The sequence below is a fragment of the Humulus lupulus genome, chromosome 4 (genome assembly GCF_963169125.1).
Source record: "Humulus lupulus chromosome 4, drHumLupu1.1, whole genome shotgun sequence".
NCBI classification, from domain to species: Eukaryota; Viridiplantae; Streptophyta; class Magnoliopsida; order Rosales; family Cannabaceae; genus Humulus; species Humulus lupulus.
The window spans coordinates 66632481-66660423 of NC_084796.1; positions in this window are offsets into that span (position 1 = coordinate 66632481).

Genomic DNA, 27943 nt, shown 5'->3' on the forward strand with positions numbered 1-27943 from the left:
GAACTTCCTGTATCGACCAGCACTCTCTTTACCATCATGTTAGCCATCTGGATATCCACGACCAGCGGATCGGTATGTGGGAATCGGACGTGTTGGGCATCGCCATCAGAGAAGGTTATTTTGCCCTCTTCTGATCGAGCCTTTTTTGGCGCGCGGTCCTCCACAGTCATCATCTCGATGTCCTGGTCGTGGCGCAGGGTTCGAGCATATCGTTCCCTGTCCTTTCCGCTATTTCCCGCGAGGTGCGGGCCTCCACAAATGGTCAATAATGTGCCAGTCACGGGGGCAGGCTGTAAGGGTGGCGAGTGTTGGCGTGTGGGAGCCTGCTCGTTGCTACCCGGAGCTTCTTGTTGGGAATTTCCCGAGACCCGTACGTATCTTCTTAAGTGTCCTTGTCTAATAAGGAACTCGATTTCGTCTTTCAGCTGGTTGCATTCGCTGGTGTCATGTTCGTAGTCGTTATGGTAACGACAGAACTTGGTAGTGTGCCTCTTCGAAATATCCTTTCGAATGGGGCCAGGTTTTTTATAAGGCACACTAGAACTTGTGGCCTGATAAACCTCTCCCCGAGACTCAACGAGGGCAGTGTAGTTAGTGAACCGAGGTTCATAATGGTTTCCCTTCGCTCGTTTATTGTTGGAGGTGGAAGGCTCGTTATATGGCCGTTTTCCACCATTCTTGCCATTGCTGCTGCCGTTCCCGTTGCCTTTGCCGTTGCTGTAACGCCCTACATCCTTAGAGCCGTTACTAAGTGAGTTTTTAAGATGAAACAATGTGCAATGAACTCGCTAACCGAGGTTTTGAACAAAAGTGTGACTGATTAAAAGTTAAGGCTGTAATCTTTGAAAATGCGTTGACTCAATAAAAACTTCTAGTATTAGACAATTGGGATCCCAAAATAAGGTTTGAAAACTATTTACATCTTGAAATAAGTTTACAGTTGATCAGTTACAAAATCATAGATTATTACAGCCATTTTCAAATAAACCCCCAACCAAAGCAGTCGGGCAGGCCAAACATGTACGCGTCGCTTCACGCTCTCCGTACTCATGGTTGGTTGACTCAGACTTTGCCCTACCTGCAACACGGAGCACCCGTGAGCCGAAACCCAGCAAGAAAACTCATGCAGAACATAACATATGCAAATATATATGGTTAATCATATCAGATAATCCACAAATAAACAAGTCAACCATTAGACTAAGCAAACACGGCCATGCCACCCCAGAGCCTTACCGAAGCCTGGGGTATCGGTTCTCACCGCGAGGATAACTCATGTATCCCTTGGGTCCCACCCTGAATATAGCATCCCATGTGCTAGGTGTTACTTTCGGCCCACGGCCGCCCCGGCCTACGCCGTACTCGGCCCTTGCCGTTCATTTCATCATAATCACACATATAGTACATTCAAAATAATCATTCACACACATCATGATTCATTTAAGGTTAAACATTTGCACACAACACAATCTGGGGCCATGCCCTGCAATCATCTCATCATGCAACATGCAATATAGGGCCATGCCCGGCAATCACACTATGGGCCCACGCCCTATTCTACGGGTGTTATAGTTTTCTTACCTTTCCAATCAATAGCTTAGATGACCTGACTCCTTGAGCACGATCCCACCCGAGCCTTACCGCACACCTAGGCACAAACATAGGCCAAAGTCAACACCGAACCCCAAGTCCGAATACCTAGCCTCGGGACCAATCCCGAGCCCCCGGGAAGTCCCAAATCCCCAAAACAAAGTGGCGGAAACAAGCCCCGAACCCTAGGTCAAAATCCCTCATCAAAACTCAAAAATTCCCCTCTGCGAACAGTGTAGCGCTACAGCGCTCTAAAGAGGGCGCTGTAGCGCTACAAGCAGAACACTCCCCCCAAAATAGGGGCTAGCGCTATAGCGCCCACTGACTAGCGCTGTAGCGCTAGTTGCAGCCCAGAAAACCCAAAATCGCATTTCTGCGATTTCTTTCACCCAATCTCAAACCAAACTTCCCCAAATCTTTACCAAACTCAAAATCAAGCTTATGAACACTCTCCATCCATCCCAAGCATCCCAAATCCTCAAATCCCAAGAACATTTATCCCAAATCTCAAAATCTACCATGAACAACCCTAAACTCAGAAATTCAGTCAACAACAAGTTAAAGGCTTAGAATTCTTACCATTGATGCAAATTTCGACCTTGATTCAACCCTAGACCTCCTTAGCTTGTTCATCATCAAAGCTTGCTCAGAAATTCCCTAAAATCCCCATCAACTCAGCTCAAAACACAGCTCAAACCATCAAAACCCTTAAAACTGAAATCTCTTAAAACATACCTCAAAAGTTGATGTGTTCTTGCCAAATCTTCAAGTCTAACCCAAGATCCTTGATGCTCAGCCTATCCTTGCTCTCCACTAAGCTTTGCTCCAAGAAAAATGGAGCGAAATGGTGCAAGAATGCACAAACCGACCCTTGCAAAACCCATCAGTTTTTCTCTCTTTTCTTTCTTTCCTTATTCTTTCTTTTCTTTTCTTTCAGCATTCCCACTCTCTATAAAGCCTTATAAAAACCTATCTCCAAAAGCCAAATGACCAAAACGCCCTCCCTATAAATTCTAAATCCTTTTGTTCAAGTAGGGCCATTTTAGTCATTCACCCAATTCCCGCTAATCCTCAAGTGTCTCTAGTATTTTCCCGTTGCTCTCCAACACCCGATAAACCGCCAAATAAATATCCCCCATCATCAACATAAATCTCAATCTATTCTCTGAATTCCTGTTCATACCCCCAGGCTCGCCCCGAGCCGGGTATAAATTCCCGTCATCACTTTCCGCTAGCCTGCTCACTGGGATCGCCTCGAGTCACAAAGCACAGATACACCCACATACCACTGGGGCCTCAACAATCAACACATATCAATACAGTTATGCCCAACATGGCCAAAATTACAATTATGCCCTTCTAACACGATCCGGACCTACATGCATACTAATATACATAGTCATGCATCTCAGATAACAAATAGTCATATAACATGCTTTAACTCATAACCATGCATTTAATTCATAAAATAATCACACATAAATCCCATCATGCCCTCCTGGCACGCTAATCAAGGCCCTTAAGCCTTATTAGCTACTTTGGGTCGTTACAGTTGCCGTTAGGTTTGGACCCATTGGCGGCTTTGGCTGTAATGACCCACTACTCTAGACTCTTGGACCATTACGAAACTATACATACTAATTCTTACTAAAACTTACATTTGCGAAAATACCATAATTTTATTAGAAAACTTATAGAAATAAGAGTTACTTACATAAATACCAAGAAGGATATGGGATCCCATTGTTTGAAAAACAAAACATAACATGATTTATAAAATAAAGGGATTACATAGTAAGTGCGGAAAATACATATAAAGACCATAAACAAATGACTACATCCTCGAAATCGAACTCTCGACTCCTTGACTCCATTCATCATCGATACACATTCTCTAAGCGTCCACGAATCTTACCGCCTCTAAAGCTATTTTCCTGCACATAAAACAAAAAGGAATGAGCCTAATGCCCAGCAAGGAAAATCTAACACATAGTCATAAACATAAATTTCATAAAAAAAATGTAAAGACATAACATAACACTTATTACATACACATACTATAATGGCCATTATTACTTGGGGTCCCATAGACTAAACAAGTCATATGCCCATGAGATTAGTGGGGTCCTACTAGCTAAGTAGGTCATATGCCCATAATCTATTTGGGGTCTTGTTAGTCATATGGGTCATATGCCTAAGCCTACAACATACATAGCATAACACTTATCATAACATAAGAACATAAGATAACATAAAAACATATAACATATGCATTTCTATCCTATTTTCCTTACCAAAGTTATCGGGATATGTGGACAGTGCTGGGACTTTGGAACACTCCTAATAATCATTATGAAAAAGAGTGAGTCTAATCAAGAAAAAGAGATGAAAAGGAATGGGAGACTAAACCATTGAGAAACATACTTACCAAAACTTATGTGCTCAAGAACTTAGATTTCCTAATCAAAATAAAGATTAAGGTTAGAGGCTGAGTAGAAGACTATGAGAACTTAAAAGAACAAATACAGAATTGAACTAGAGTTTTGGGTTACCTTAAAGACTTGTAATACCAATCTACACCACAAACCGAAATACTATAGAACCTTACTTCCCAAAGTGTTTGATAAGCTTATGAGGATCAAGCTTATGATTCCCAAACCCAGGTGTTTATACTCTCACACTCACTTAGCACTTGCAGCCTCTGAACTTAGAGCAAAAGATGAATAATGGCTGGGTACTAGGTCCTATTTATAGAGTTTAGGAATGAAAGGATCTTGATTTTACTTGAATAAAAATAATAGCTTTTTAGGTGAAAATAATTTGAATAATCGTTCAGCAGAGGCTGAAGACTCGTTCAAAAAGATGCTGGACTTATCAAGAGGTTGAATGGCTGAATGGAAAATGAATTCAAAACATTTCAAAATACACTGAAGGAGGCGATATATCGCCCCCTGTAGGCGATATATCGCCTGGGCCAGTATGCCCGAGGCTGTCGTGCATTGTCTCGTGTTTTCTGTATCTACGTGCTGCGATATATCGCCCCCTATAGCTGCGATATATCGGCACACGCTGATTAATTAAACACGAAATTACACATTTTTAGCTAAGTTTGAATGGAGTAAACAGCCTTGACTAAGACCTCAACGTATTCAAAGCTGCTGACTGACCTTATAGCATTCAAACTTTACTCCTTATTAAATTTAATCCTCAAAATACTTAATCCTTAATCACCCATTCATAACATGTGCTTAAAATCCTATTGGTCCTTATCTAAACCTTTTAGTATAATAAATATTTTTCTTAATATCAGTCATATAATCAAACCTTAGGTTAAAATTAATATTCTTAAACTATAGGTTAAACTTAGAAAATCTATAAGTACTACTATGAGTGTCCAAATAATTCCCGGTCTGAACCAAAAATCCACAGTTACAAAGATAATACTATACATACTATAATACTACTATCTAACTAGCTAAGTAAAGTTCTTGGACTCTACATTGGCAGGCTCGGATGCTTTCATATCCTTGCCGGAAGGCTTTCCATCGTCGGCAATGACGTCTTCGAGCTTGATGTAACGATTAGCCCGGTCCAAGAATTCCTGGGTAGTTCTAACTCCTTCCTTTTGGAGGCTTTTCCAAAGGGGGGAGCGACGCCTAACCCCTGCGGTTATGGCCATCATTTTGCCTTCGTCCCCCACCATTTTTGCTCCAGCTGCTGCTCGCATAAAGCACTGGATGTAGTCCTTCACTGATTCTCCATCCTGCTAGCGAATTTCCACCAGCTGGTTTGCTTCGATCGGATGCACACGACCTGCATAGAACTGTCCGTAAAACTCCCTTACGAACATTTCCCAGGAAACTATGCTTGCAGGAGGGAACTTAAAAAACCACTCCTGCGCGGCCTCAAAAAGTGTTGCAGGGAAGATCCTGCACCGAGCATCTTCGGACACTTTCTGAATGTACATTTGTATTTCAAACTTATTGACATGAGATACTGGGTCTCCGTACCCGTCAAAGTTTGGAAGTGTAGGCATTTTGAATTTGCTTGGAGTTTCTGCATTAGCTATCCTCTGTACGAAAGGAGTGCCTTTCCTCCTATCGTGGTCGATATAAGATGTCCTTCCCCCGACCAGCTGTTGCACTGCCTGGTTGAGGGCATCTATCTGGACCTATACAACGGCAGGAATTGCTGTAGCCTCCGTTGCTGGGGGGACGTTCTCACCATGCCGCTTGCGGCGATCGTTGAGTACGTCTCTCAAATCCTCGTCTCTTCTCCACTGCTCGCTACCCCCGAGTCGGTTGAAGACATTATTTTGCCTGGGCTGCCCCCCAAGATCCTGTCTATTGGGTTGGTCATCTTGAGGTACCTGGCTCCTGCCTCTACCTCTCTTTTCATTCCTCCTACCAGCATTTCCCTTGCCTGAGTCGGCCTCATTATACCCATGGCCATCTCTGAACCTCGATTGGCTATGGTGGGATTGAGTGTTTCCTCGATTTCCATCCCTGGCTGACACGTCCCGAGCGTTAGAGGATGGCCTGCACTGGTCGTTGTGTCCCCGTGCATTATCATGCCGTGGGGGACCCCGGACCGTAGATCCTAACTCGGAGTTCCTCCTGTTACCAGGAGGATTTTGACCTCTGTTCGGTAGGTTTGGCTCATCACCCCTATGGCGTCTAGGACTGCGAGGCTGATGCTCGGTCCTATTCTTCCTCTGCTGAGGGGGATTACCACGACCTGCTGGGATGGTGGCTGTGCCTCAGGGTCCAGCGGGACATCGTCATGGGGCGCCTGAGGATGCTCGGGCCTTTGCGGGCTTGATGGCTGGATTGGTGGGCTAGGATTAGGACCCCTTTGAGGTGGCCCATTTGCAGGCTGGTCAGGCTGCGAGACAGGTGCGGCCTGATTTCTAGCCAGTTACAAGGCTACCTGTAGGGATGCCATGGCCTCGCTTTGGCGACGATCCATCTCTGCCTGCCTTTCGCTTAATTCCGCGCGCTGCCGTTCAATCTCCTGCTGCTGCCGCGTCATAATTTCGGAGGCAGTCTCTTGACTGGTCCTCAGATTAGCCAGCTCTTCCTGCAACGCCCCCAGGGTACTCTTCAGCGTTGCGTCATCCATTTCTTCCTCCTCAAAGTCCAAATGTGTCTCATCCTCAGCCACACTTGCAGGAGGAGGAGGAGGTGGGTTTGATGGTGCAGCGACGGCGGCCTGTCCAGCTTTCCTTGCAGTTTTTGCCATTGGTTTTCTCAACAATGATAAATTAAGCTCTCAATGAAAGCACCAGAATGTTGACCCTAGATTTGGGCAACTGAGACGGAGTCACAATTTTCTTGACGTGTATGAATGCGTTGAAAAGAACGTAATGACGAAAAGAATAAGAACACGATATTTTATAGTGGTTCGGCCCCAGAATCTAGTAATGGCCTACGTCCACTTAAATTGTTATTAGATTGAGATTCAAAGGAGTGATCAAAGAACTCGGGTCCAATGAGTTTCACTAGCCTCTGAAGAACAAATACAATATGGTTTCTATGACCTTTCTAATCCCAAGCGATTTAGAAGTCTGAAAAGAAAATAGAGCCCGATCTCCTTCCCTGAGTCCTCTTCCTCTATTTATAAGCTCAGGGAAGATTTACATTGATTTGTTACGGATATTATTTCCTAAATAATCAGATACTCAAGAAATCATGGGAGAGAATCTCGGATTCCCTCCTAACCACCCAAGATCTTTTCCGCGTATAAAGTGCATACGATTTGTCTGGTCGTATGAAAAACTGATCGTCTGATACAGGGTGCTTTCCAAGTCGATAGTCGAACACGCATTCTTCCAGGTGTCAGCCATGTGTAATTAATGCTTGCCACGTCATTCGCTTCTGATTTTTTGGATAACAATGTTATATATAGAAATTTTGTTAGGCTAGTTGGCTCACTCTCTCAGCATTCTCTCTCTATGAATCAAGCTGTATATATATCTATATGTATATATTTATGTTTTTTTGTTGTATTAGTTCTATTCTCTATTTTTTGTATGAAAGGGGGAAGTTAATGGCATTATTCTGTTGATGTGAAAGTGGTCAAGCATAATTACCAGATTGAGTTAAGTTACTGTTAATCCTAACCCGAATCAAACTAATTGTCAACCACTTACAAGTTTTACTGAAAATAGAAAGACATAAATTCAAATAACACAACAAAAAATAGGGGATTGACCTTTTACCAGCTTCTCTTTGCTACTTCAACTAGACCTTTTTTCGCCCAATCTTCATGGAAGGCAAACAAAGTTAAAGTGAAAGAAGAAATTTCACTAATCATTTCAAAAAATGACAACTCATTTGTTACTTTTTAAAGAAATTTCTTATTCTTGTAGCTTGCTGTTTCCACACACACGCACACACCTTAGCAAGAGGAGCAAGACCAAAAGCGTATTAGCTAAAACCAAAAGCACAAGGAAATATAACCAGATGCATTCATAAAGTAATTCTTAAAATTGTTGCAACAAAGGAAATTCATCTCTGCTATCAAAATTTATTAAAGAACAACAAAAAAAATCACAAGTTGCCTAAAATATCTTATACACAGTGACGTGCTTCTTACGAGTTAATTAGATATATAGGTGTAGAATGAAGAGCTGGATGAACAACCACAAGCAACCAAATCCAAAAAGTCCTTCCCAAATCAAGATTATGGTATGTAGACATCATTATTGTAAGCAAGACCCAAAAACTGAAATCGTCAGAAAACACTCTAAAATCAAAAACCCAAATGTAAATTCTACTGGAAAAGTCAAGGGAAAATCAGCCCCCAAAGAAAGCATATAAAGTTATTCTTGTAAACTGAAAAACAGAGTAATTCTTGTAAACATAAAAGAAAAGTTGAGCAAAAACATAAATTTTGAGGCAGCCAAAATCATGAACAAACTTAAAACGATGAAAACTTGGTTCGATCAATTCAAATGCAAAACCAGTGTAGTTTTCTGAAATGCAAATACAGAAAAAGGACCCGAAAAAATAAGTTTCAAAAACAGAGAAATCTAAATCATTTGAATTCTTACATGAAGACATATTTTCACAGGTTGTATTCCCTTTCTTGTTACACCATTCCTGTATACAATCTTTATGTGCAAACTGAAAGGTTTTGAACAAGAAAAGCAAAAAAAAAAGGATTAGAATTAGGCAGTTCCAAAGCAAGCACAAGGAGCTTCCAAACACACCCAAAAGGGAAGTCCATAACTAAACATAGTTGAATACATCAAAAACCCTCACATATTATATAATTTACAACAATATTAATGGCATTTTCATTCAGTAAATTATATATATGTGCATATATATTAAATGCACTAACATATATATCATTGAGAGAGGTGGACAGAGAGAGTACGATGCATAGAGATATAGCCATGGCATCTTTTCTCAAAATTTAAATGCTAAAATATTACAAAGAGGAAAATCACATACATCCAACTACTCTTCAAAATGGTGCTTGTTAAAAGACTAAAAAATCTTCTAAAGCTAGCTGGGTATTTCTACAATGAAACATTCTTTAATCTCCTCCACCACTATACATAATAAAACACGACATCTCAATTCAAAGTATTGCTAAATTAACTACACAATTTCCCAACATTTTCTACCTGATTAACTGCAGAATAAGCAGAGAGAAAGTCTAGATACCATTTGCCTTCAAGATCCCATATACATGACAAACAAGCACTTTCAACTTACAACAACAAGCTAATAACAATATATATACCAAATGTGTCATTAAATAGAAATTCTTATTTCTTCAAAGTAATCAGACTATAGACAATCAATAGACACAAAGATGTACATATATATTTATAGAAGCTAAACCAACAAAGGATAAGAAATTAAATTAAAAGCAAGAGAACATGCGTAATTAAATTATAGCCCCTACCAACTGTCTCAATTCATTTAGCATCAAATGCAACTTCAATAGGCCCAATACCAATTTAATAAGTAAAAAAGAACACCATAAAAGAAAAGTCCCATCCTCCAGCAAAAAAAAAGGAGAAGCCACATCAGAGTGTACCTTGGGTTAAGGTAATGCTATAGAGATAGTGAGGTTGAGGAAGTGACCCGGAGAATTGGAGTCAATTGTGCAAAATTCTTGTTCCGAGCTGTTTGAGTAAATTTCGAGGATGAAATTTCTGTAAGAAAGGGATAGTTGTAATGCCCCGAATTACCTAATAAGGGTTAGGACCTTGATTAGGAGGATGGGAGGGCCATAATTGATTTAGTATGATATTAAATGACTATATGCATGTTAGTGTGAATTATATTATTGTAACGACCCAAATTCACTAATAAGGTTTAAGGGCCTTGATTAGTGTGCCGGGAGGGCATGATGGCAATTATGTGTGATTATTATGATTAAGATGCATGATTATGATTTTAAAGCATGTTATGTGATTATGTGAATTACGTTATGTGATAACTATGATGTGTGAATCGTACCATGTGGGTGCTGTGATACCAACGTGATGCACGTGCCGAGACGGTCCTAGGAAACTAGATAATGGTAACTGGTGATTTGGTAACCTGCGTAACTATTAGTAACCTTAGAGAGTAACAAGTTTTATGGGGAGAGTGGTAGAATTGCAAAGCTGGTGAAAAGACAAGTGTACCCTTGAGGTTTAGTTAGAAAAGGATATTTGGGGAAGGTTAAGAAGGTCTTTTGGCAGTAATATAGAAGTCTTTGGCTGAGGGAAAAGGATATGTACGATTTATTTATGCTAAGTATAACTGAAGTTAAGTCTTGGAAGGCTAGAAAGGGCAAGAAGGAAAGGGAGAATCAAGAACCTAAGAAGCAAAGTGGGAGAGGAACTGAACTGAGTTCTTTGAGGCTAGTGAAGGGCTTAAGGGTGTGGAATCAAGCATATATCAAGGTTTATACTGAGGTAAGGGATTGGTCTCTGTTTTGTTAAGTTCTGAATTTGGTTTCTTTTGAAAGAATTGAGAGATAGCCATGGTTTTTCTTGTATGAAATTCAGCTGGTTTGTTAAGGTGGAATTTAGCTCACGCTTGGATTGGAGGAAGCTCAAGTCGAATTTCTGATTGAGGTAAGGGTATTAAGTATGTTTGCAATTTCATAGCTGTTATGGTTTAAGGATTTAGGGCTCTGGTTTGTACTTTTCTCAAGTTTCAGTTTAAGTGTTGGAGATTGAATTTAGGTGTGAATTCTATGGGTGATTGTGTAGTTAAGCTGGGTTATAGTGTTTATAAGTTGTTGGTTGGTCTATGTGGGGTTTCAAATAAGTTTTGGGGCTTGGGTATGAAGTTGGGGTGATTTGGAGTGAGTTAGGCTCGGGAAAAACGCGAAGGAAAACCCAGAATTCTGGGTCTGCGATGGTGTGCCGCGGCACAGCTTTTGCGTGCCGCGGCGTGGGGGTCTCTGATGTTGGGTGCCGCGACACAAGGAAAGTGGTGCCGCGGCACAAGGCTAATTTCAGGATGCTACTTTTGACAAATTTGGGCCTTTGCTCCGGGGGTTCGGGGGATGTCTCCGGGGTGTCGTTCTAAGGTTTTGGGGGTTCCGAGAGTGTGGGTTAGGTTCCGGGAAGGTAGTCTTGGATTGGTTAATGACAAAGAATATTATATTTGTGTTGTGATTAGGACTTTGGAGAGGCTCGGGGTAGAGGACCGTGCTTGCGGCTACGCGGCATCGAAAACCAGTGAATTGAAAGGTAAGAACACTGCACCCGATTGTATGGTTGTGAATGGGACTAAGTGCTCCCGAGAGGTGTATTGTGTCATCGTTGGTATTATGCCAAGGGACACGTATAAGCGGTCTAAGAGTACCGTTCATGAATTTAGCGCATGGAGTGCGAAATGGCCACTGGGAGCCAGAAACAATAGGATAACAGAGGGAGCGGCCTGTGAGCGCTAGCCCTGGTTATCATTTGTGCATTGTGTATTATGAGATGATATGCTTAGTATATGAAATACTTGACTGTTGATATGCTTGAGTTTATGGGATGCTATATGTGTAATTGACTTGACTGCTAGATGTGCATGCTCTATTATTGTTGTGTTTTCTTGCTGGGCCTTGGCTCACGGGTGCTACGTGGTGCAGGTAAAGGCAAGAGCAAGCTGGACCAGGCCTGAGGTGGAGAGCTCCGAGGTGAAATGTACATAGCCAGCCGTTCGATCACCATGATCGAGGAGTGTATTAGGACAGAGATTACCTAACTGCTCATTTTGCCTTAGTATGGCTGTTAATGTATTTAAACCTTGTAAATTTTGTAAATGACCTTTAAACTGTCATTTTTGGGATCCCATGTAACGAAACAATGTTTTGTAATGAAAATGTAACTTTTGAAACCAAAACACTTTTAACCCTAGTTTCTCTACTGTTTCAGTAACACGTTTTTACCTTAATGACTTGGTTAGCAAGTCTGGCACTTTATAAACACACAGTGTAGCGGTCTTGGCTATCCAGGGCATTACAACTATTAGATGATGATAAATGCATGCATATGGGAGTATTTATAATTATAAGGGCATTTTGGTAATTTGGCCGTTGTGGGCGTAATTGTGTATTTTGGTGCATGTTTGTGATTAATTAATATAGCCACATTATAAGGTGGATTGTTTCGAGCTATTCGGCATGAGACGATCATGGAATGCAAGTGTTCGGTCTAGTCATAATGGGTTTAAGTTCGAGGCTCGGGGTGAGTCTCGGGGTGAATTTAATGATTAGAGCATTACCGGGAATTAAAGGGTAATGGGATATGGATTATTTGTGTTTGAGGTTATTGAGAATAGCAGGAATTGGTGGGTGTTAATTATGATTAATGAAATAGGTGCAAAAGGACGGTTTTTCCCTTGGTGGTTGTTAAGGTTTTATTTTAGACCTAAGGGAATTTAGGTCTTTTCACCCTAAGATATTTATATCAGCCATTAAGGCTGTAGAAGAGTAACAAAAACAGAGTCTCTTTTCTCCTTCTCTCCCGATAGGTTTTCTTCTTCATTTCTCTTTGGATTTTCAAGCTTTGTTTGAGGAATCAAGCCAAGGAACCAAGCTGGGATAAGCTAGGGTTATGCTCCACCATTGAAGAGGGTGTGTTGCCGAGATTGTGGTGAGTTTTTAGCCACTAGAACTCTTTCCTTTGCTCTGTTTTCTAAGTTAAGTTCCAGCTGGTTTTTGGGTTGGAAAGTTGGGAATTGATTGGAGTTTTGGCTAGGGTTCTTGGGGTTGTGGTGCCTAGGACATGTGAGGATGGTTTTTGGGTTCATATGGCACCAAAAATGGGATTTGGAAGCATTGGAATCGAGTTAGAATTGAAGGAGTCGAAGAAGAAAGTTTCAGGGGTGGCTCAGTCTGAGGGTAGCGCTACAGCGCCCATCAGAGGGCGCTATAGCGCTACACAAGGCATCAGTTAGGGCAGTTTGGGTCTGAGTATAGCACTGGGGCGCTATTGAGTAGCGCTGGGGTGCTATTGAGTAGCGCTGTAGCGCTACTCTGTTTCTTTAGAACCCTGTTTTGGGTGTTTTTAAGGGTTTTTGGCATGGAGTTTCAATCCTTAAGGCCCGGGATCGAATTTACTCACCGTGTGGGCATGTTTCGAGGTCCCGAGAGTGGGGTTTAGGTTAAGACCCTATCTTTGGTGATTTTCATTAATTGGAGACTATTTTGGTTATGACTAGGTGACCGCTAAAGGATTAAGGATCAATCATTCTCAAGGGTCGTTCTTATTCTAATTCTCGCTCGAACCGGAGGTAAGAAAACTGCACCCTGTGTATATGTGACATGCATGGTTATTATTGATGCATGTTGGATTATTAAATGTGGCATGCATGATTATTGTTGAGGCATGTCAAGTGGTTAAATATGATGTATATGATGCACGAGAAACATGTGATTAGGACATGCTTTGTATACTGAGTATGATATTGTTCAAAGCTTGAGCCTCTGTGTTTATGCATGATCCTAGTTGTGCTAGTAATTATTGAGTATGCATGTTGAATGCCCTTTATTTGGATACTTGACATATGATATATGTTTGGTGGCATGGCTTACTTGTGTATGGAACTAACTTATTAGTCAGAATCGGCAATGGTGTTAGATCCATCTATGAAGCTGTGGTTTACTAGTCAAGTTCACAATGGGTTGAACACTGGTCGTGTTTTACTGACCTAAGAGTCAGAAGTGGCATAGCGTCATGAACGCCGAGCCAAATGAAGATTAGATCTAATCGATATCAGCGTTGAATGACTCATATGGGGTATTAATGCTGGACCAACCTGAAGGTCGATGAAAATTATAAGCGCTTGCCTAGTCTAAGACTTGTTACTAGAGTCAGGGCCTAAGGCCTAGGTGACTACTTGTCACATGGCTAGGAGGGTATGGGACCTCCGAGATGGACTTATTAGTCATCTAATTGAGATGGACTTATCAGTCATCTGACTGAGATAGACTTATCAGTCATCTGACCAGGATAGACTTATCAGTCATCTAACCGAGATGGACTTATCAGTCATCTATCTTTTATCCAGGGCTATCAGCCCGATATGGTTACCGGAACCACCAGTGTTAAATCACTTATCTGATTGAGACTGACTTGATAGTCGTCCATTCAGGAGGGCAGGATTCTTTATCCTGGATACCCGTTGCTACATGGTTTTTCTTGCCTGCTTGGCTAGGGCTATATCTGCTAGGCGTGTGCCTTATGGTTTGATGACATGTTATTACTGTTCATGAGCATATTGAGTTTTCTTGTTGGGCTTCGGCTCACGGGTGCTATGTGGTGCAAGTAAAGGCAAAAGAAAGCTGGACCATCCTTGAGTTGGAGAGCTTAGGTGACGAGGTGTACATATGCAGCTGCTCGACCATCACGGCCGAGGTTTGAGGAGGAACTAGGGTTAAACCCTGTTTTGCCGCTTAGATCGGCCTGTTGTAAATATTTTCTTGTAATAGACCTCTAAATTATGTTTTTGGGATCCCAATGTGTATAATAAACGTTCTAATGAAACATTATATCTTAACCAAAAATTTTAATCCCTAAACTGCTAATCATACTTAGTTACACGATTTTGGCCAAATGACTCGATTAGCGAGTTTAGGACTGTTTACAAGGCACATCGTAACGGTCCCTGGAGTTGGGGCGTTACAATTTCTTTATGTTGGGAGGCCACTTGGTTCCGCAGAACCACCACTTTAGGAGGTTGTTCAGGTTGAGTGGAGCATGAGGACTCACTATCTCCTCCATCTTCGTTGTAGCCATCATTGTCAACCACCTCTGGGATGCCCATGGGAGGTTAGCGTCCTTGCTCTCCGCCAGGTGCAGGTGGAAGGTCGTCATTTGCAACTGATCATTTTCTTGTATTCACCATTGTTGAACTTAGGATTTCTTCAAGCTCTCTATGAAAGCACCAAAATATTGACTTGCTTTTTCGTCAACTACCAAATTAAATAAAAGCTTAAGGAAGAAGAAGATCAAACAAGTGGTATTTTACGTAGCTCAGGCTATTAATTAGCACTAGTACATGAATCAATTCTATTAAGGATGAAGAACTTGCAAAGCTCATTTTCTCTTAGAATTCAGGCAGCATTTTTGCATTCACAGAAATTTGGATCCCTTCAAAAGTGATGCCCTAGCCCTACTTATAGGTGACTGAGGAGATTAAGCTCATTAATGGGAGTTGATTACAAAAATTCATTCCCATTATGGGATTAGTTATCTATAAATAAAGATTTCATATACATTAAATAAGCTGGTGGGCCCCAATAGATATTTGGCAGACCCTATACGAGAATGTCAAGCCCACTATTGGAAAGGGGCCCCCTGGTACTGTCAGAAGGGTAGCTGAACGTTTCCCCATGTCAGGTGGCATCATGGGACCTCCTTTTTCTCGTTTGTACGAAACCGACAGATGATCCCAGCCACCACTAGATGTAACGACCCAAACTCACTAATAAGGCTTAAGGGCCTTGATTAGTGTGCCTGGAGGGCATAACGGAGACTATGTGTGGTTTTAATGATTAAGATGCATGATTATGATTTAAAGCATGTTATATGATTACTTGGGTATTTGAGATGCATGACTATGTGTGTTAGTATGCATATAGGCCCAGATTAGGTTAGAAGGGCATAATCGTAATTTTGGCCATTATGGGCATAATTGCTTTGATATATGTGATAATTGACGAGGCCACATTATTATGTGGATAAATCTGTGATCTGTGACTCGAGACGATCCTAGTGAGCTCAGGGGTATAAATGGGAATTTAGTGAATATACTGGGGTCTATTTTGATATTGAGGGATGTTACTGGTGATTAATTGGGTATCGGGAATTAAGCGGGAAATATTAGAGATACTCGAGGAATTAGCGGGAATTGGGTAAAATGACTAAAATGCCCTTAAGTGGACTAAAGGATTAGAATTAATAGAGAGGGCATAATGGTCATTTGGCTTTTAAGGATGGGTATTACTGGGGCTTTATGTTAGTGGGATTTGTAGAATATTACAGAAGTTTGAAAAAAGAAAGAGAATGAAAGGAAAAGAAAGGAGAGAAAACAGAGAGAATTCTCTAAGTCGGTTTGTGCTTCCTTCACTTGTTTCTTGAGGATTTCTGGAGTAAAGCTCAGAGGAGAGCTGGGATTAACTAGGCATCAAGGATCCTAACCTAAGACTGAGGAATTGACAGAGGTTTAGCAAGGGTTCATCAACACTTGAGGTAAGACTTAGAATTCTTCAGTTTCAGTTTCTGGTTTTTGAGTTTTGGTGGTTAAGTTGAAATTGGGTGGAACCTTAGGGAATTCAGACTTGATGCTGAGGAGGAGCAAGCCAAGGGGGTCTAGAAGCAGCTTGTGGTCGAAATTCTATCAAAGGTATAAGGTCTAAACTCTAAACTTTGATGTTCAGTTGTTTTTTACTGAGTTTTAGAGTTTAGAAGTGGCTATGGTGAATTCTGAGTTTGTGGATGCATGTGCTTAGGTTTTAAATGTTTGGGGTGCTTGGGATGAGTGGAGTGTGGTTATGAGGTTGTTTTTGAGCTTGGGTAAGAGTTGGAAGAGGTTTGGTTGAGGTTGGTTCAAAGAAATCGCAAAAAGGGAAAAATCAGTGCAGGGCTGTCTGTGACTAGCGCTACAGCGCTAGCCTTTGGGCGCTGTAGCGCTAGGCCATTTTGCTGAAGGGTTTTTGGCTTCTGTTTGTAGCGCTATAACGCCCTCCCAAGAGCGCTGTAGCGACACCCTGCCTCCTGAAAGGGATTTTTGGGTTATTTGCAAGGGTTTTTGACCTAAGGTTTGGGGTTTGGTTCCACCACCTTGTTTAGTGGAACTATGACTTCCGGGGGCTCAGGATTGGCCCCGGGACTAGGTTTTGAACTTGAGGGTTGATGATGAATTTGGCCATGATTGTGTTTAGGTGAGCGCTAGGGCTCTAGGGGGATCGTGCTCAAGGTGTCGAGGGATCAAAGCTATTGAATTGAAAGGTAAGAAAACTGCACCCGGTTATATGTTTGCGATGGGACTAAGTGCTCCCGAGAATTGTACCGTGTCAATGTTGGTATTACGCCATGGGACATGTAAGAGCGGCCTAAGAGTGTCGTACTTACTATTAGCGCACAGAGCGCGATTCGGCCATTGGGAGCCATGAACACTGGGATAACAGAGGGAGCAGCCTGTGAGCGCTAGCCCTGGTTATCATTTATAAACTGTGCATGTTATGAGTTGACATGCCTAGTATGTGGAATACTTGACTATATTGAATGGTTATTTAACTGAGGCTATGTGATGCAATGCGAGATATTGACTTGTCTGATAATTGCTTATGCTCTGTTGATATTGTGTTTTCTTGTTGGGCCTTGGCTCACGGGTGCTACGTGGTGCAGGTAAAGGCAAGGGCAAGCTGGACCAATCCTGAGGTGGAGAGCTTCGAGGTGAAATGTACATAGCCAGCTGTTCGATCACCATGATCGAGGAGTGAACTAGGACAGGGACTACCTAACTGCTTGTTTTGCCTTAGTATGGCTGGTTATTGTATCTGAGTCTTACAACTCTTATAAACAATCTTTAAACTTGTATTTTTGGGATCCCGTGTAATCAGATAATGTTTCTTAATGAAAAGTGTGGCTTTTGAGACCAAAACGCTTTTAACCCTAGTACCTTTGTAGCTTTTGCAACACAATTTTAATTAAATGACTTGATTAGCAAGTCTGGCACTTAATAAGCACACAGTGTAACGGTCTTGGCTATCCAGGGCGTTACACTAGATGTCAGACAGATGTATGTGGTCTCGAGTGTTTCCTTGGTTAACACTTGGAAATCATTTCCTTTTTGAAGGAAGGGATCTTGGTGTTTTGGATGTTGGTCACTGCTCAAGAAGCTTTATAAGCTCACCTCCTGACTAGGCTCTCAAGAGACAGCTCTCTGACCATTTGCCTAATATCTTCTCTGGTAGTGGCAAGAACGACACTCATGTATTAGGCTCCAACTTTCAAGGAATGCTAAACGACATGTTGATTTTTACCACGTGGTCGTACGCTAGAAAACATGGATAACACACTTAAAAATTATCTTTTTGTGTGCAACGTATTTTTTTGGAGTATATAAGAGTACCCAAAAAGTTTGGAGGCATTTGAAGATGTTTTGCATCGATGTATGGGGTCAAAAGTTAGTGCAACATGCATTGTATCGCCTATTGAGAGACGGTGTATCACCTGTCTTATGACAACCCAGACAGGTGACGAGTCGCATGGGCCATCACCAAGAAACTGAACCGTTCTTCAATTTTCTTGACAACCTTCCAAAGTATCCTTAGAATCACCTAGACTAGAGTGGGAAATTCTTAACACACGAGATAGATACAAAGAGAAGAAGAGTAGAAGAGAAAAATTGAGGCTTAGAAAAGGACTTATGCTGTAGAGAGAATCTAAAACCCAGAGCATCAAGACTAGATCTTTTGATCTTCTAAAAAACAAGTGATTTCAACTCTCACTTAGCATTCCTTTTATAGACACAATAATGTCATTTATTTTAATTAAAAAATCAATAAAATAATAGCCAATTATCAGCCCTAGATCGAAATTCCCATGGGCTTTAGGCCCGTGAAATTTCTCATTTAATTATAAGCCTATTGGACTTAAAATCATGGCCCGTATTATTTTCTATTGATTAATTAATTAAATAATTATTAAAATCATGGCCCGTATAATTTGAACCTAAATTTAAACTTATTTATTAATATAGACACCAAATTGTATTAATTAAAAAATCTGGCATAAAATCTCTTTTATTCTCTAAATTATATATCTCTGTGAAACTATCCAAAATTGACCTGGTCAACTTTGATAATTCTAATTGATAATTAAATCAATTAATTGAGACTATCTACATGATTTTATCCAAGTTACATTGGGGACCATGGGCTTATGAAATCAAGCTCCAGTAGGTTATAAAAAATCTAACAAATAAATTTACTAACTTATTAATTCCTCATGACTCCATTAAAGAATCGGAATTGCACTCTTGAATTCATAGAACACTCTATAAGCAATATAGATACAATAATAATTATCCATTGTTACAACCATAATTATCACTCAATCCTCCATAGACAGTCTACAATGAGATGGGACTAAAATACCATTTTACCCTTTGTAACGTCCCAAATTCCCTAATGTGGCTTAATGCTTGGATTAGGGGGCTAGGAGAGCCATAATTGATTTAATATGCGATGATGTGATTATATGCATGATTATGTGAATTATATTATTATATGATTATAATTGCATGCATGTGGGCCCACTTCTTATTAGAAGGACATTTTCATAATTTTCGCCTCTAAGGGCATAGTAGTTTATTTATGTGCATGTGTGTGATATATGGGTGAGACCACATTATTATGTGGATATGTTTGAGCAATTCGGCATGAGACGATCCTCAGATGCAAGTTAGCGGTTTGGTCATAACAGGGTTAATTGTTGGGCTCGGGGTGAGCTTGGGGGATATATTGGTGTTTAATACATTACTGGGAATGAGCAGGTAACAGGTTATGATTTAATAATTATTTGGGGATATTGGGAGTAACGAGAATCGGAGGACGTTAGTTATGATTAATGGGATAGATGGGAAATGACAATTTTTCCCTTTTTGACTTTGAAATATTAGAAGGGCCTAGTCATTTTGACCATGGGTTATGTTTAGCCAAAGGATGGCTGTAGAAGGTTTAAGGCAACAAAAACAAAGTTTCCTTCTCTCTCACTCTTGATCATCTCTCTCTCTCCCTCTCTCTCTTGGGTTAGAATTTTGAGGCAAAATAGGAGGATTCAAACTTGAGGTTTTGGAGGCTTGAGACTTAGGAATTGTGTTTAGCAGCTGAAAGGAGTTTAATCCATAACTGTAGTAAGAATTTTAAGTTTTAATTTCTGAGTTTTTGCTCTATTTTGAGGTTATCAGAAAGCTTGAGATTTCGATCTTAGAAGTGGATATTTTTGGTGTTTTGGGTGTCTCCAAGCTTGGGTTTTGCTGTTAAAGTAGTGATAATGTTGTGGTGATGATTAATTGTGGTATTGGAATTGGTTTGATGAAGATTTGGTTGAGTTTGAATTGAGAAAATGCAAGAGAGCTGGGTTCGTGGGGTCAAGTCGCGACCGAGTTCATGCAAGTTGTGACTTGAATGCATCCCAGAGCCTCCCCTGGGTTCTGTCTAGCAGGCGTGCCGCGAACCACATGGGCAAGTCGCGGACCACCCCTGGCACCCCAGACAGGGGGCTCTTTGTCTTGGGGGTGCGCTGTGGCCCTTGGGGGCAGGTCGCAGTTCGTGTGTCACTTTTGTGCCAGGATGGGTTTTAGCGAGTTTTAAGCGCGGGTTTTCGATTATCTTGTATCAGGATCGATTCTACTAACCATTTTAGTAGGATTTGAGGTCCTGGGAGAATGTTTTTAGTCCATGAACCTTTTTATTACTTATTTTATTGATGAGATTTCATATTTTGTTATGATTAGGTGACTGTTAAGTGGCCTAAGCACAGTTCGTTCTCAAGGGTCGTTCTTTTATTATTTCACGCTCGAACCAGAGGTAAGAAAACTGCACCCAGTATGTGACATGCATGGTTATTGATTAGGCATTTTGAGTGCTCTATACATGGACATTGATTGCATTGTAAATTCCTGTCATCTTTGCTTACCTGTGAATGGCACTGACTTATTAGTCAGAAACGACAATGGTGTTTAGTACTAGTCGCGAAGCTCCGAGTTATCAGTCATGATCGGCAATAGTACTGAGCGCTGGTTGTATAGTATTGGATTATGAGTCAAGAGCGGCATTAGCGTGTTTAACACAGGTTGAAATGATTAGATCTAATCAACATGAGCATTAAATGCTTGACCGACCTATTGGTCGAAGAAAACTAAAGCGCTTGGCTAGTCTAAGGCTAGTTACTTAGAGCCATGGTAAAAAAGGCTTAGGTGACAGAAACGTCACATGGCTTAGGGTGCAGGGCCCCAGAGAGACTTATTAGTCATCTATTCAGAGAGACTAATTAGTCATCTACCCCTGAAAGACTTATTAGTCACCATTTGATTAGGGCTGCAATCCCCATAATCATTTAATATTATTTGTATACATGTAGTAATAAGTTTTATTGATGAGCCTTGGCTCACGGGTGCTATGTGGTGCAGGTAAAGGGAAAGAAAATCTCACCCAGCCTTTAGTACAGAGCTTAGGTGGCGATGTGTACATATGCGGCTGCTTGACCACCACGGCCAAGGTGTTTCTCAGGGGAACTAGGGTTTAACCCTATTTTTGCTGCTTAGGCGGCGAATTGTAACTTTTATATTGTAATGACATTTTGGATTGAAAATAACTTTGCAAACACTCTTATGGGATCCCATGTATAGTTTAATGTTTTTAATAAAATATATTCATTTCTTCTGACTGAGATTTTCACTCTAGCCTATTAATAACACATGGATGCACGTTTACAACCTAATGACTCATTTAGCGAGTTAAGCACTATTTAAAGTACACAGTGTGACGGTCTTGGGCTAACCAGGGCGTTACACCCCTCATTTCATTTTATCCTTAATACACTTAGTTCATTGTAATTGATATTTCAGTAAACTAATATTAATTACTGAAGTAAGATCTCTATCATGTAGCACCCTGAACCAAACTAAAAGCAAACGATCGTTTTACTTCTTCATTAGAAGCTATAGATGTTCATATCAAATGATTAACACTCCCACACAATTATACTACTGAGTTCCCAAGATGTAAGTATGGGCTAGTCCGTAGGGTAAGCTGGTAACAAAGAGGTCAAAGAACTCAAATAATACAACTAGTTAAAATACTAACTAGTCAAAATTGAGAATGAACTGACCTATGATCAACTATATGATATGACTAGAATAGATAATAACGATATGTTTACTTATCTTATCTACTGTCAATATCAATCCTGTCTGATGTAACAGATACATCTGATATTATCTACTTTGCTAATGTTCTAGAAAGAACATAACACTGCGATGTGTAAGTAGATCATGTCGTAGATTGGCAAGTCAGTGTAAATCGTGCACTGACTAATCATAGGACTAACTTATTTTTGAATATATAATCATACTAATATTCCACTGTGATTTTGTCACTATAAATATGATTAGCTATATGCTCAGGATTTAATAGAAGTTTATATTAAACTAATAATCATGAAAATAAAACATGTGAGCAAAGTGATTGACCAAGTCAAAAAATGATTTCTATTCTTTTATTGATAATAAATGAGATTACAAAGAAATTGGGTTTTAATTAGGGCATAAAACCCCAACAAACTCCCACTTGCACTAATTGAAACTAATGCCTTTATTCTACTAATCCCATTTCCTTGATATGCTTATCAAATGTAGCGTCTGGTAGTGTCTTTGTAAGCAGATTCACAAGATTGTCTTCACATGCAATCTTCATAACCTTCACATCTCCCCTGGCCACATATTCTCAAATTATGTGATACTTCCTTTCTATATGCTTACTCCTCTTGTGACTTCGAGGTTCTTTTGAGTTGGGTATCGCTCCTGTGTTGTCACAAAACAACACAAGCAGTTTATCCATAACTGGAATAACACCAAGATCTGAATAGAACTTATTTAGCCAGGCTATTTCCTTAGTTGCTTCTGACACAACTATGTACTCAACCTCCATGGTGGAATCTAAGATCGCGGACTGCTTTACGACTTCTCCATATCACAGCTCCATCCCAAGAGTAAACACCATTCCAAAAGAGGACTTCCTATCATCGACATCAGTCTGAAAATATAAATCAGTGTAGCCTACAGGGTTTAGAACACCACACTTATAGACTAAAATGTAATCCCTAGTTCGCCATAAATACTTTTGGATATGCTTAACTGCTATCCAATGTTCTGGTCCTGGGTTGGACTGATACCTTCTCAGTACTCCCACATCATAGAAAATATCTGGTCTAGTACACAACATAACATATATCAGACTTCTAATTGCCGATGCATAATGAACTTTTCTCATTGTATCTTCCTCTTTAAGAGTCTGGGGAGACTGCTTCTTTGAAAGATGAATTCCATGGCAAGACGATAGACGTCCTTTCTTGAAATTCTTCATCGAGAAACATTCAAGCACTTTATCTATAGAAGCTGCTTGAGATAGAGCCAAGAGTTTGTTCTTTCCATCCCTAATGATCTGGATTCCTAGAAGATAACTTGCTTCACCCAAATCCTTCATCTGGAATGAGTGTTCAGCCAATTCTTCACATCTAATAATTTCTTAACATTGTTTCCAATGAGTAAGATATCATCTACTTAAAGAACCATGAATACCACTATTTGATTTGCCTTCAATTGGTAAACACAAGATTCATCAATATTTTGTTCAAAGCCATATGTTTTAATTATTTCATCAAACATAACATTCCAGGAACGAGAAGCTTGCTTAAGTCCATAAATGGACCTATACAACTTGCAAACTTTTCCTTCTTGTCTAGCTACTTTAAATCCTTCTGGCTAATCCATATAAATGACTTCATCAAGCTTCCTGTTAAGAAAAGTTGTCTTGACGTCCATTTTCCAGATCTCATAGTCAAGAGCGGCTGCTATGGATAGGAGGATGCGAATGGACTTGAGCATGGCTACCGGATTAAAAGTTTCCTCATAGTCCACGCCTTCTCTTTGAGTATAACCCTTTGCCACTAATCAAGATTTATAAGTTTCGATCTTTCCATCAACACCTCGTTTCTTCTTGTAGATCCACTTACACCCAATGGCCCTAAAGTCACTAGGTGCTTCCATAAGATCCCAGATGAAATTTGAGTACATGGACTCCATTTCTTGTTTCATGGCTTCGAGCCATAGTTCCTTTTCAGAGCTAGTCATTGCCTATTTGAAAGACAACGGATCATCGTGACCAGTGTCACCAACGACCATCTTGGATTCTGTAACGCCCTGGATAACCAAGACAATCACATTGTGTATTTTAAATAGTGCTTAACTAGTTAAACGAGTCATTAGGCCATAAATTTGCATCTAAGTGTTATTAATTTCCATGGTTAAAATTTCGATCAAAAGGAATGGATATTTTATGAAAAACTTTAAGCTATACATGGGATCCCATAATAGCATTTACGAAGTTGTTTACAATAAAAAATGGCCATTACAATTCAAAAGTTACAATCCGCTGACCTAAGCAACAAAAATAGGGTTAAACCCTAGTTCCCCTGAAAAACACTTTGGCCGTGGTGGTCAAGCAGCCGCATATGTACACGTTGCCACCTAAGCTCTCAACTCATGGTTGGTAAGCTTTTTTTTCCCTTTACCTACACCACATAGAACCCGTGAGCCAAGGCTCAGCAAGAAAACTTATTACTGCATGCATATAAGTATTAATAAGTGATTGTGGCATCATCCTAGGGTCTTATGCCTTGAATAGATGACCGTGGAGCCATCCTGGGGTCCTATGCCCTGAATAGATGATTTTGAAGTCATCTTGGGGTCCTGTGCCCTGAATAAATGATGGTGAAGTCATCTTGGGGTCCTGTGCCCTAAGCCATGTGACCATCAAGTCACCTAGGCCTTTTAGCCCTGGCTCTGAGTAACTAGCCAAGCGATTTGGTTTTCTTCGACCATGGGGTCAGACGAGCGTGTAACGCTCTGTAGATTAGGTCTAATCATATCGACTAGCGCTCACTGCGCTATTGCCGCTCTTCACTCATAAGTCAATGCCATACAACCAACCCTCAGCACTATTGTCGTTCCTAACTGATAAGTCAAAGCTTTACGACCAGTGCTCATCACTATCGCCGTTTCTAACTGATAAGTTAGTGCGTGTATCAAGTAACAATGAAACCAAGCATTCATAATTCAACATATATCCATAAATAGAGCACTCAATATGCTTCATCAATAATCATGTATGTCACATAATGGGTGCAGCTTTATTACCTTAGGCTCGAGCGTAAAATAGATAAAGAACGACCCTTGAGAATGATCCTGGCCTTAGGCCCTTAGCGGTCACCTAATCATAATCAAATATGAAGTCCCATCACTAATGAGTAATTTAAAGGTTCCCGGACCAAGTCCTAGCCCCCCGAGACCTCAAATTCTAGAAAACCGGGTAGTAAATTCGATCTCGAGCCTTAAGGTTTGAAAACTCACTTTTAAAACCAAGCTTGGATAAAAAGAAACAGGTAGACCACGACCTACCTCCAAGGGCCGCGGTGCACCTCTGAGATAGAAAGCTCCCTGTCTGGGTGGGTGCTGGGGTGGGACGTGACATGCCCTTGAGGGTCGCGATGCGCTATGCAGACAAAGCCCTGTGGATATCAGAATTTTAGTCGCACAAGGCCCCGACTCGTGACCCTCAGGGTAAAGGCCCGGAATGCAAATAGCCAAGATTGGCCTTGCACCCTGTGCCAAAGGCCTCGTAAGGCATGCACCTCTCTTATAGAGCCTCGCTTTATGCACATGCTCGGGTAGGATCACCCCTTAAAACTAATGACGCGTCTCACACTGAGGGTCCCAAGGAGGCAGATATCCCTTGCTAGTAATAGACCACCCAGCGTCGAGGCCTCGCGAGGCATGGCCTCACATCATGGCATCTCACGCACACCAGAACCTAGCACCATGACATCTCGGGCACAAGAAGGCTCCGTCTCGCGAGACATGGCCTCGCACCATGGGGTCTCGCACCATAGCGTCTCGCACGCAGTGCAGCTCCATCTCGGGAGGTATGGCCTCACACCATGACGTCTCGCGTGCAGCAAGGATGTATCTCGCAAGGCATGGCATTGAACCATGGGGTCTCACGCACAGTGCAACTCCATCTTGCGAGACATGGCCTCGCACCATGGCATCTCGCGCGCACCAAGGCTCCGTCTTGCACGCCTCGCCTACGGTGCCACGTTTCGTAGGAAGAGTTTCATAAGGCTATCCTACACTCCTATTGTCACATCTCATGCTGACTGTGTCGCGAGGCACATGCCTGCCTACGATGCCATACCTTGCACCAAGAACATGCACCAAGGGTCGAGAGGCCCTTCTTGTCTCATTTTCATAAGGCCATCTTGCGAGGTCCTTGATTGCCAGGCATTTGGGAATAACATTTATGTATTTCAACACTTGAAGACTTTAGGAATAAGGTACCTCATGAGGGTGAAATTTTTTGTCTCGAGGAGCTCGTACAAATACGGAATGTACCTACAGACCAAGAGGAGGCGAAGTGCGTACGGGGGTATGACACTGAATGCCCCAGGTGTCTAACCCTAAACACCAAGCCAGACAAGTAGTGGTCGTACGAATAGGGTACCTGATGTGGTCCTTCTCAGCCAACCTCTGGCGTTCGTACTAAACAAGTGATGGAGGTACATCCAAGTATTGAAGTTGAGGTGCTCCAACAAATACTCTGAACGTACTAAAACTGACCACAACACTCCTGGCACCACTACCACCAGTAAACTGCATATACAATGTCATGTCCCCAAGGACCACAATGTACTAAGAGTCATTAGTACTCTACTATAAATATGACCTCCCTTCATATTGGGAGGGGGAGGAAAATTTTGGGAGAATTTTGTAACCACACATTGTTAATGGGAATAGACACTCTACATTTTCTCTATTTTTCATTCTAAAATTTTAGCACTTATATTTTGTGTTCTTGAAATCATAATGGAGTTGGCTTGAAGTTCATTTGATTCAAATTTAATTCTTTTACATCTCACCGAGTTCTTGATCTAACTTAGTTGACGAGTTCTTATCGTCAACCGTTTGGCGTCGTCTGTGGGAAGGATAAGTGCTAAGTCACTGTTATTCCATTGATTCCGGCAAAAGAAGATGCCTAGATTTCTAAGGGATTGAGAGAACCACGGGAGGTTGAGGTCCACCTCGATGGAGGCCAGCTGAAGGCCTCCATGAAGAATCCTCCGCCACCCAAAAATGTGGATGCACCAAAGGATCCCAGGGTTCCTGAAGACGAAAGGGAGGCCTTGTCCCCAGCTGCCCCACTTGATGAGATCCGTCCAATATCACTGGCAGCTCCCGCAAGAGATGCAGGAGAGTTTCCGCCCCCAATGCCACCATAGGTGCTGAACTCCGGCCGACAAGATTCGGGTCCATTAACGCGCAGGCCTGACAAGAATCCCCGAGTCCATTCGATAAGCTCGAGCTCTAGGTCTCGATTTTATGAAGAGGAGATACGTGAATTACACCGGAAGAACCAAAGGCTAGAAACCACCTTAGAGAATATGGAAGAGGTGTTGGATGGCCTGCTACAGGGGAAATCAAGCATGTCTCTTCCTAGGAGAAAAGAGAAATGCCAAGAGGGGGCATAAACCACAGTCCTAGTAGACGATGGGAGGACTCGACTTTCCACAAGTAATACCCCTCGGACGAAGTAGCATGAACGTCCCGAACAATCAAAGCAGCCCCAGAGGCCACAGCAGAAGAAAACGCAGACCCTTGTAATGAAGTCGAAGTCACTTCAAGGAAAACATCTTTAGACTTAAGGGAAGAGCTCAACAACAAAAGGACGAACAAGAGGACTACACCTCCTATGGCTCCCCAGGAAGACAAAGGGAAGTGAAAGGCTAACCCGTCCACTTTGACAGACTCCTTGAACAAAAGGAGACAAGACCTAGACATAGAAATGAAGAGCCTCTGGAGCAAGATAATCACCATGTCTGGAGGGCAGGCTGTTGACGACGAGTTCGATTATGAATCACCCTTCATGAAGGAAATCCAAGCCGTTCGGCTCCCAGCCAACTTCAAAGAGCCTCACATGATCCCTTATGAAGGAAATACGGATCCCAAATACCATATGGATGCATTCAACAACCTAATGAAATTAAGAGGAATCAGTA